Source organism: Atta colombica, unplaced genomic scaffold (assembly GCF_001594045.1).
Source record: "Atta colombica isolate Treedump-2 unplaced genomic scaffold, Acol1.0 scaffold163, whole genome shotgun sequence".
Classification (NCBI taxonomy): domain Eukaryota; kingdom Metazoa; phylum Arthropoda; class Insecta; order Hymenoptera; family Formicidae; genus Atta; species Atta colombica.
The window spans coordinates 2,319,207-2,332,061 of NW_017259254.1; positions in this window are offsets into that span (position 1 = coordinate 2,319,207).

The following is a 12,855-nucleotide window of genomic DNA, read 5'->3' on the forward strand; positions in this document are numbered from 1 at the left end:
AAATGGCCGGCGTAACCCCTTGGTTCCCTCCTTCGCCGAATTCCGCGTGCCACTCGAGAAATGCGGGGAGTTGTTGCGCGAAGCACCGATATCTTAAGAGAATCGTCAACGAGAATTCTCTTCGTATTTCTTTTAAAAGTTTGGTAAGACGGCATTTTTTCCTGCAGGACATTTCGCGATGTATTCTCTAGGGATAGATCCGTTTAACATTTAGCTTCGTAACATTTGGCGATGCTGTTAATGCTGCACAGCTATGTAGAATTTTGAATTGAAGTAACTGACTAAGTAAAAAGAATTATTTGTAAAAATAGACACACACAAACAATAGAAAAAGTATATAAAATATAAAAATTGTTTTATAATTTTTAATCGTTATAATGCAAGAATTTCGAAAATTGAATTTCAATTTTGAATTGATTTCAATTTCAGAACTGTGTTTACTATCTGTTTCTGTATGCGCCTTGCGATCTGATTAATCTCATATAATAATAGAGATTCGATTTGATGCAACCATTCTCGGTTTTCGCAGGTTCTATTTCTATCAAATGGAAAGGATCGTATCTGGAAAGAGCGTATCTTATGATACTTCTTTCTTTCCTCTTCCTGCGGTTTTCACCACAAAATCGTACATATTTACGTAATCCGCTCCAAAATGGAAAAGAATCGTGAAAATCCTCGGGATTACGTATATTTATTCATATTTGTGTCATGTCTGTCGTATATTCCGAATCATTCTGAAATCGGAATAAATCACACCATTGCAGGTATAAGGATCCAAAACTTACACTTTGTAAGAAAGATTTGCGGAATATTCGAAAGTAGAATATTGAAATCGCGATCGCAAAGTCTGAAATCATAAATGTAAACTGTAACTGCGGATCTATTTCAGAACTTTATTGATTATTAATAATAACAATTTATGTATTACTTTCTTTCTTCCTCTCTTCCGATTTAAACAAAGTAATATTTTGAAAAGTTTTAAATAAGATTATATTACTGTTGTGATATAAATACAGCTTCTTGGGAGATCGTTTTATACAAATCGCATTTCCTACACGCAATTCTCGTTCAGTGCAACACACAATTTGGAAGGATCGTGGTTCCTCTTGTTACAGAAGTCGGTGCTCTACCAGCGAGAAGTACGTGGAGCCGTTGATGAGAATTACAGTGCAGAGGGAAGAGACAGATACGGAAACAAGGTAAGCTCTCGGGCCCGAGATATAATACTTCCATAGTCGACGAGGTAACCGTCCGAAGACAATGTATTTTGCTCGACGTTCGACGAAATTGAATTACCGTCAGATCGAGAGAGTCCGGGCACTTCCTCTCCTCGCAGCCATCCTGGTTTCAATTCCTACGCGACTGCAGCACTGCGATTGGACGAACGTTGAGAAATTAAATAAGAGCGCGCAAACAGAGAGGACGTAAGAAAGTTCGTTAAAGAGAGACCGGGACGCGCCAGGAACGAAGGGTAAGACCAAACAAGACTCGCTTTTTATTTTGCCCCCGGATACAATCGAATCTTTCCTTGCGCCCCTCTAGAAGGACGTGATATATCCATTTACGTCTAACAAGTGAGATAAGTCCTCGATGCAACGATCGACGATACTGCGTCCTAATCGTTTATCGTAGAATTCTATTGAAATAGAAGACGCGACTCCGAAGATTCGTCTGAGATATCAACTAAGATTTCCAAGTATAGAATTCCTGCTAAACTTGGGTTACCCGGATTGATGCTGTTGCAACTAAATTTTAATGCAATTATGCAATAATACATTGCGCGAAGTTGAATTTAGCTATTATTTGGAAAGATATGTTGGCTATTACTTAAAAAGATATTTATTATTTTAATATGATCTTGTTGATTTTTTGTTTTCTTATATATTAATAGATAATAATATTTTTATAGATTTGTAAGAATAAAAAAAAATTCAACTTAAGTTATAATTGATCATTTTTAAAAATGTATTTAAAATGAAGTTTAAAACATGATATTTTTATAGACATATTCAAATTATCAGCTAAAAATAAAATATAGTTTTTTAAAATTAATTAATAGACATATATAAAACAATAAGAAATTTCAAACAATAATTGCAAAAACGTATGCACTTTAATGTTTTCAGTGATATATCAGACAAATGTATTCCGTTATTTGTAAATATGAACTATCAGTCGTAAAACTGGATTGCAAAATCAACGTTAGACCATTTCATTTTGCGTAATTTTCAATTCTGCTTGTGACAAGAACGCATTTGCGAAAAATTCGTTGCATAATGGTCCTCTGTTTACGAGCCTCGGCATCATACAAATAAAAGTACGCCGTAGCGGATTCTCGCTTTTTGCAAAACGAGCGTCGAATGGAAATCGATACGACCGGGCGGGCGACATTTTCCTCCCATTGTGAAAAACTTTAGTAAGCCGGCTTTACTGGAGTTCACGCTGTCTCTTCAGTGAATATCCTGGTAATATTTGATCGTTGATCTAACTGTCAAGAAGTCATCAAATTGCCGACGTTTATCGTCCAATCATAAGAAGCGCGTAAAAAAGGAAAATATAGTCAATAATATTGTCTTTTATACGATAGCAGTGAAACTCAAAGAATAGAAGATACAACATTTGAAATATTATATTAAAATTAAATTAAAGAATGTATAATAAATAATATCTTACTTAATGAAATTATTAAACATACATTAATTATCAATCCAAATGTTCATTCTTTTATCACTCTTAATAAAGAACCAAGTAAATAAAAGAATTTGACTATAATTTAATTATATAACCTTGACAGCAAAAATATGGAAGCTTAGCTATTTTATTAAACTTATGCAATTAGACAGTATTAAATTCGATATCATAATTATCACAATAAATAACTGAAAGGGATTTCTCGTTTAGGAATTTCTCATGCAGTAATTATTGGAAAACGACACTCGTACACGAAATCTCATCCATAATATTTAAATCCATCTATCGAATGCATTCCGTTCATTTATAAAATATACATTATCGAAAATATTTAAATTATTTATGTATATAACTTCAGAAACAAAAATGTTAATATACATAAATAATTTAAATATTTTCCATAATGTATATTTTACAAATGAATGGATTGCATTTTTGTTTAACTTCCTTTGATTGCATTTCTGATAGACAACTTTCTTCGATGATCAAGTATCTCACGGTGGATACGATTCGGCTTCCAGCGTAAAATGTTATAGCGTCTTTGATAGCGAGCTCTATAAATTTCTTATCTCTCACTACTATTGCCAACAGGCTTCTTTGCCGACAGCACTAACGCTTGCTGCTTGTTCAGCGAGCAATTAGCGCGATATTAGCAACTCTTTAATCCTGGGCGTATCTCACGACTCGATACCTCGTTCTCGTTGAGACACGCCGATTAATAATGTAACCAAGAGAGTCATCCCTTCCATTTACCCTCATTGCTTTCGAAAGTTCGCTTCCTGATTCTTGGCCGACGAGCGGTATATTAATTATGCTCAGTCGAGTTCTGTTTATTGCTTCGCTGCCTTGAAAAATGAAAAATCGCAAAAGGGTTAATACGTAACAAGCGTCGGAACTTGCAATATTCTCGGCGAAGCCTCGCGATAGAATTACTTTCTTCACTTCGGCTGCACAGCACGGATGCGCGTTTCTTTCAGGATTTTCTTTCAGGAAAAGGTCCATGTTATCTAACGCGCGCGATTTTGTGATACTATAATTAAACAAATGGCAGAGGTGAAATTTCCGTTATGTCTCTCGCTACTGTCTTAAGAAATAAACGGGAAAACGTCGGAGAAGTAACAATAATGCGTGCAAACAGTCTAGATTTCTTCCGACTTGCTTTCTTCAGGGGGGCTTACTTAGTTCATTACACACCGCGGGTGCAAGGAAGCGCTTGCGAGTGTATACGTGTCAGAGAGGGGCAAACATGGCGCGCACGGGACAAGTTTCATTGAAAAAGAGAGTGGCAATTCCGGTGAGTACGTGGCGCAAAATGAAAAGAGCATTTCATGCACCGACGCTCTTTTCACGGTTTCTCGTGATAAATTCTTCAGCGTCTCATTACAGCATGTTTCCGCGTGAAGGAACACAACACAAAATTGCAAATCTCGGCAACAGGGTTTAGATACGGCCCGTTTGCAATCCGTTTCCATCAAAAGTGTTCCACACCAGTAAATGTCCACATATTTCAAATATTTAGCCTTATACATGCATACATTTCTATTTTAATCTTGCTTTAAATACTTTGTTACTTCATCTTATATAAAATAACAGGTAATTAATAATATGTATATTAGATATTTCGTAAAATTTATAAAAGTGTCTGCTTGAAAGATGTTTGAATATATAAAAAAAATATATTTCTTATTTTATTGTAAAGCATAAATAGTTATTATTATTATTATTATTATTATTATTATTATCTTGAAATTGCCATCTTTACACAATAAAGAAAAGAGAAAAAGTAAAATATACTTATTTATTCCTTTTATCTAAATATAAAAAAACTTAATAATGAAATAAATGTCTGGATTATTTTTTAGTTAAATCAGGAGACAACGTTTCAGATTATTGCAAGAAAAATCTTATTTATAATTCGCGGAAAGAATTGTCTAACACAGCTTATTTCTTTCTGAATTGATTACTTCAAGAAAGAGGAAAATTAATTTGAGCTAAGGGATATTTAATTCGACTTTTGCATTCTAAATTGAATAATCTCAAAAGTTCAAAAGTTTGGTTGTGCAAAATTGAGATACAGAAAAGCTTCTAGCTTCCGCATCCTCTTGTAATCCTTCAAATGACATTCAACGTTCGGTCTCTTAAATATCACTTTAATAAGATGAAACAGATCCTTTAAATAATTTATTACGCAAATCACGAAGCGATTAATCAACATTTAATATTAATTTCATTCCCTTTGATCATTTGCTTTAAATACTCGCACTCGGTGCAGCGGAAAAACACAAGGAAATTATAATCAAGGAAAAGATAATCTCCGCTCAGCTACAACACTTAAAGCTAAAAGCAGAAAGAGAGAAAGAGAGAGAGAGAGAGAGAGAGAGAGAGAGAGAGAGAGAGAGAGAGAGAGATTAGGAAGGAGGAAGAAAGAAAGAGAAGAAGAAGGAGGGTAAGTCTCTTTAATGAAAAGAAACGAAAGGAAACTTGAAATCGTTGAAGGAATATTTCTTTCAAATTACGTGTCTCGCGAATAGTTACGGAAACCAATTACTCGAAAAGACTTCGGTCACGTTCCATTTACTTTCTCTTGCCGCGATGCTCCAAAAGAATAAGAAAATATTACAATCATTAAATGACTCTCCATATATCTCAAAATTACTTGATTTATATCTGTTTATTTTTTCATTTATCATTTGTTGATTTTATAAGGCAAAAAACGTTTAAAATAAAAAAAACTTTTATTTTTATATTTCACCTTAAAAATATAAAAACAGAAACTTTTCATATTAGGTATTTTTTTGCCCTGATTAAAGAATGAGTTGTCTTTTCATTGCGAATTGCTACATAATCCACTTGCTAACACCGTTAACTTCGTTTTACGCTTCGATCGACCGCGAGAATAAAGATGAAAAAAATGCGAAGTTGGAGAAGAGCAGGAAAAAGAACGATGTGCTAGAGCATAGATCATATTTTAGTCCATCAACGAGCACATCACGTTTCCGCATATCGCATGTTCCACCATCCACTCGGAACATTCGAGCATGTCACCAGGACGAAGCGAACGTGTCACCTGTTCACAGCATCTACTTTACATGCTTATTCCAGTCTCGGCTTATAACGTTTGCCGCTACATCATGCAGATACATATGTGGACGTATAAATGCATGCATATGTGTGCATTTCATGTGTATGTAGAGGTCCGGTGCACGTGCAGCTACCTCGATTTGCATAACACGCCGGTATTTACAGATTCGTCTACGTACACGAGTCCGTCTCCGTTATCGAGTCTGACTCAATGCAAATCCGTGCAATGAAAACGTTGCCGACTAAACCGATTAACTAGTTTGCGATTTGTTAGTCATGTTATATTGTCTCAGTGTCAAGCTCTGACTAGTATTAATGTTGAATATCAAAACTCATTTGCACATTTCGCTTATTACGCACATATAACGATTTTCAATCAGATATTCCTTGATTTCTTTATTCTTTCTTGATATTTCATATTTTTTCTTTGCTAAATACATTATTTAACCTTTACGAGAAAGCCACTATAATGATGATAAAGTATCATATTTTGTAAGTAGAAAATAACATTAAAATAACAAATTATAACAAATATTAATTAAAAAAAAAGCTATAAGATTTAAAAATACATCCCCATTCTTTAAAAGTTAAAGTTTTTCGGACAAAAGCAGAAATGATTTCATTCATAATGTGTAGTAACACTTTTTTGGCGATGTCTGATATAGATTTAGATAGCTAATGTCTTCACTGTAATTGTTTCAGTTGCACACTTCATATAATGTAATAGTTAAAATATAGATTATATAGAATAATTTCTATCTCAGTCTATTATTGCAAATTTAAGGAAATACATAAGAGAAATTATTATGCTCTTTACGTGAATAGAAATTATAATATATTCTACATAATTTATATTTTAAGTACTGGTAAATACACGTAAAGTATATGATTAAAACAATTGCAGCGAGGATATTAGCTATCTAAATCTTGTGATATGTCAGAGACAGACGTTTCTATGTCCCTGTGACAACAGGGACTAGATAATGTGATGTATAATTCTGTCAGTCTTCAGTACACCAAATGTCGCAGATGTCGCGGATGAGCATATGATAAAGCAATGTGGACGACGGATAGTTTGGTGAATTACGTTCGCGAGAGTTCAACGTTGGGTATCTCCAGGGGCCATCGATACTGTACGCCCGTAAAAGTTTCGCTCGCGGAAAATAAGTAGCGATGTCGCTACTCTAAACTGAAAGTGCGTTTAGATCTGACATTTATAGTACGACATTTCTTTCCGACACTCGATGTTGCCAGTATAAACGGTTAATACGTCCGTTTACAACCGGCTTTACCGACGATAAAACCCCGTTGTAAGATACCGAGCGTTATTATATTTCCGTACGGTGGAAAAGGATGGGCTGAAAGGGAATGAGAAATGCGAAGAATAGAGAAAATGAGCGAGACGATAAATTTCTCTGTAGTCACCGGATCGATGAGACACCGCGAGTAGATCCAGGAAGAGAACTGGGATTCACCACGAGAGTCCCGCGCCCGGTAAACTACGTCGAACTATTTACAGATTTATCGCCATCCTCGCTGTTATTGTATTTCCGTGAAACGAAATCGGATGGAAAATACCGCAAAAGAGTCAGAGGAATAGAAAAAAATTATACGTTTTAAAAAAAGAAAAATTCGCAGGTTTCGCAGACAGAAATATATATTGAGAGTAAAAAGCTTTCGCAGTATATACAGTATGTTATTTATCTTGTTTTAATAGTTTAAAGAAATGATACTTTATTCATAATATAGACAAATAATATAGATGGAGAAGTGTTTTTATAAAATTCTATTAAATGTTTGATAATGACAGTTAATAATATTGTTAAGTTTAACATACTTGTATAATCGCTGGAAAATTTTAATAAAAATTTTATTACACTTTTGACTTTAATCTAACGTCTTTTCTTTCCCTTCAGAGAATCTACTTTCTTAAATTTTTATTGTAGCGTTACTTATAAATGATCTATTTATAAATTAAATATAATGCATACAAAAATATATAAGACGAAACAATTAATACTAGCGATATATTCCTATCAATGCTCCACTTGTACTAATATAATAAAATAACTAAAATAATAAAATAACTTTCGTTATTTTATTATTTTAAAAACTTTTGTTATTTAAAAAATATTCTTTCTCTTCTTTCAAGAAAGAAATTATCATTGTTTTTACAAAAAACAACAATAATAATATGTTCTAAAGTTTGTTTCATGAGTTTAGAAATAATATATTATTATCTACATTCTTATATAATTATTTATATCCTTTACAGAAAATGTTAGCCGCATCAGCATTATAAGATGTATTCGAATGTGCGTATGCAGACAGACGACTAAATTCAGAATGAACAAAGAACTTAATGCGTATGAGTGAATAGATTCTCGCGTCTGAGACAATTCGCCGTTATCGAATCAGACACACCTAAATCCGTTACAATTTACAACGCACGAAATAGATTCTGCGTGATTCTCAACCTCGATGATTTTAATTTGGCGGAGCGTGCTACCACCAATCTCAACAACTTCCAACTGCATTTCGCGGAATTATCATATTGTACGCGGCGACAAATTCGCGAAGCAGCCATGTGCGATGGCGACGCACACGGAACGATATAATTATTTCGCTAAGTTCCTCTAAACGAGCCAAAGCGACAGCATCGCGATGTACTCGCGCAAACTTGTTTGTCGCAACATTATCATACTTATTTGACGTGCCATCATTACGTCACTCACGTTCACACGTCGAAATCGTGTTTCAGTCGCGAAACGCGCATTAGTTTCGGATTTCAAAGTGTCGAGAAAAATGATATTCCAAAATCGTTGTGAAACGACACCTCGACAGACTTTCTCAACATATACAAATATTTATACTCAAAGATGCCGAGATTATCGTCGTCGTAATACTTATCACGTGCAGGCGCAGAGTTATACCGCGACTACCATCGCGGCGAATTTAAAAAGCAACTCGCGCACGCCGCGTAAATTTCTTTCCTGAGATTAATCCTCCTTCCATCACTCTTCTCCCGTGATCTTCGCACATAAAACTGGAGATTAAAATCTTATTGTCTTTCTGAACGCGTGTACTTTTCTACGTATAAAATGGCATTCAGAGCTGTTCTTGTACTAACGGATGCATAAAACATTTCCAGATTCCATAATTGCCGAGGAACTTCATAATTTTGTTAATAAACATTTTATATAAAACATTCTGAATATTTTCTTATCGAAAAATTCGATAAAATACAGTAAAATAAATAATACTTTTGAGTAATTATATAAATAAGAATGATCTACTGATATATGTATAATTTCAGAATAATTTTTTTTCTTTTTCTTTATCTCTTTTCTTTATCATTACTTACATAACATTTATAAGCATTTAATAATATATATTTATCTTTATAAAGTTTCTGCGTGAATCTAATCACTTTCTTAAGCGTTTATTTTTTTATATGAAGAAAAAAAGTTCATTTCGATTTTTTTTAAGACTTACACATTAAAGCATGAACTTTTTCTCTGCAGCCATTTTATCACCATTTTTTCAGAAAGTAAAAAGTATGATACAAGATAGCTGTCCTCCATAGGAAATCGTACGTATTTAACCAGTCAAAAGTCATGCTCGGGGGGGGGGGGGGTAGAAATAAATAAAATTAAACTGGAAGATAGCAAATATATACGAGGAGATTTGTTACATTATAGTGGGCAACACATTAGTGGTTACATTATAGTACAGCAAGCACGTACTGGTTTCCATTCGCGACGTAAGTATATTTTGGCAAGTATTTGCAGTTTGCATTCAGTAGATCAAGTGGATTATTCAGTTTGTATACAGCGATTAAGTGGATTGTCTTCCTAGTCGCTGTAATAAGAAGCGTCGGATGCATTCGTGGCGCGTTTGCATGCGAATTCAGACTTCGAAGTTTCAAGTTTGATAAATTTCGTATTCAAGTATTAAGTTCTAAAAGAGCTCGTAAAGGCCACCATCGCTCCTCGGGGAAACTCTTCCTTTGATTAGCGAAACAGAAGGCTTGTTAACTTTAATTAATCTTGAAAACAGTTTTCGACATCTTACCGTTTCTCTTTTATCAAAGCGATTATAAGTGTGAAACAAATTGAGAGAATGATTTAATATTTAAATAATACTGCGATCGATGCGTATTTCTTGTTGGAACTTGCAAAAGTACATCGTGTAATCGTGAACTATTAAAATTAAATTCAATCGCTACATGTAACGAGTGAAAAGACTTGTCTTTAAAGAATTTAAAATAACAACAGCACATTCGAGGGATAAAATGTATGAAATGGAAAGCAAATATTTGCGTTCGTGCATGTTTCCATGTCGTATATTGTTTCAAGCCAGTGTTGGACATCCAGCCAGTATGTAGGATTTTAAAATGCGTGTACATTTGCCTCCACATAGTTTATTTACGAGAAATGACTTTTTTTTCTTTGTACGCGCAAAACAGCAGAACATTCGTTTCAACTCGTTACATATTTCTACGTTATAATTTTGAAATTATGCATTTTATGGAAAATAAGAACATTAATAATATACTTCCACATTTTAATACAAAGAAATTTTGCAAATAGAATCTGGTAGACACGTATACTATGTAGACTATGTATACTATGTATATTTTATAAAAATAGAGTAAAACAATATACTTTTGTACAAAATTTGTACTTATTAAAATTTGTTTCTTATTCTATTTCTTATTATACTTAGTTTTTAATCAAAGTACTTTCGGAATTTTAGAATGCTTTACTACACACACTAATATATTTAATAATTAAAATATTTCAAAAAATTAAATGTAATAAAATTTTTATTAAGAAAAAAACATCGATTTAAATCGATCAAAAAAAATTTACGGCGAAAGTACGAGAACATTTTATAAATTGATGCAGCTTTGTCTTCCAAAGCTCTCGCGGAAGAAATGTCTTATACACGTTTGTGCCACAACTGTCGGAACACCGAAGGTTCTATTACTCGCGCTTAATTGATGCGTATTAGAAGGATTTCGCCATGACTCCATTGAAAGACTAACGTAATCTTTCCACGTCGCGTATACCTCGTTAGAGATGCAGGCAGCGTGCTCAGCACCTGGCGATGAATCCGCAGAAAAGCATCGGGCGTCGACGACGATGCTGGATGGCATGAAAGTGGTTCCGACCGTCTTTATAAATTACTTTATTCCCGCCCCACCCCGAACGTAACCGACAGGTATAATACTATGATATATCGTTGTCGCCAACTACCCTAGCTTCTCGTGCGAACACTGGGAAACTGTAAGGTAGAGAATTGGGGTGAGACGGGGCTGGTGTTTGTATGCGTGGTTCAGTTGTTACAGGAGGAGAGAAGAAGCGAAGGAGCAAGAACGGAGACAAAGGCAGAAACAGTGAAGACAGAGAGAGAGAGAGAGAGAGGGGGGGGGGGAGAGAAAGAGGAGAAAGGAAGAGCAAGATAGGATCGGGACAAGAAGGAAGAAAGAGAGGAAGGGTTGGTTCAAGAGGCGAGAAGACGAGGGCGGCTTCCTAATCAGCTTACTTCCGTAGCTCACACCTTTTGTACCCCACGCCAGTCCCCGGATTAAAGCATTGCTGTTGCCGGTTATTATATCATAAGATACGGGCGAGCGGTATGCGCCCGTGAGGCAAAGTACACAACAATAACATGTGGTTCCATGCAGATAAACTGCGCCAACGGAAACAATGCCGGTCTAACCCTCGTGGGGTCGGCGTTAAAGGTATACGCCACTGGACCGAACAAGAATTACGGTCTCGCCCCGGTAATTTCAGAACCAGAGCTAACGGGATTAAGTTGCCTAGAAGTTCACGAATATATAAACAGTAATGAGATTCACAACGTGTTTGAGTAATTTTTCAGTATCTAACATTAAAAACACAGTTTAGTTGTGTTATAATAGCTACCGTTAAAAATTCCGTTAAAAATGAAGAATTTCTTATGATTTAAGCTTTATAAGCGCAAATAGTTTATGGGAACTTTATTGAATTTTATCACTATTTTGTTTAAAACAGATTTTATTTTGATAGATTTTACTGTAAATTGGTCTACAATGTTTAAAATTTCAAACTTTAAAAATATATTATAAATGTAGTGAAATTATATGTATAGAAATTCTTTATATAAGGTTTATTTTAAAATAAAAATTTGTAATAATCGTATATTTGTAAAATATTACTTCTACGAATACTTTCTATAAAAAAAGCTACGAGTTTCGCGAGTTAGCCGTTAGTCATTTTAAATCTATTATTAGAATGCGTTTCGTGGACATTGCAGTTCACTTTATCAGAGCGAGAGGCAGTTTGACTGCACTGGTATATCAGTTTCTCGTTCTAATGAAGTAAACTGCAATGTTCATGAAATATTTACGTTCTAATAATGAATCTAGACGGAGATAATCCGCAAAACGCACGGTATTATTCAATAGCTATAAATCTTATTCAATTGCGTAAGTGATTGCAGTTGTAAGAATTCGCCAATTATAATTGAATATGAGAAAAATCTGATTGTATTGGTTCTTAAATACAACCACTTAACTATGCTTACGCAATTGTAGAATAAACTTAAGAATAAAAAAGATATTTTTTTTAAATGTATATAAGTATAAAAAGCTTTTTGTAAGAGAACTTTGAAAAATGATACAATCAACAGCTGTAGATCGATTGAAATTCAACTTTTTTTTGTGGAAGTCGTAGGAGAAACTTTATACGCAAAAGATGTTTGTAACTGTGTTGGCTTCTTACGATTATTCAAAATTTAATGCATGCGAGGAAGCTTATTTGCTCTTGACAAAATTGCTCCCGTAGAGCAGGGTGAACCCAGGTGAAATGTGATTTCATAAATGACCTAAGGGACGTTGCGACATTGATCGTGCGGAGAAGAAGTAGTATATATAAGATCTGTACACAACAAACTAGATCACATTAAATTACAAAAATACTTATAGCATTTGCCAATCAAGTTTTATTTAAAAATGTAGATATTATTTGTATTTGTTTACTTGTGTGTATACATATTTAAAATTCGTGAGATATATTGTATTTTATATATATATAT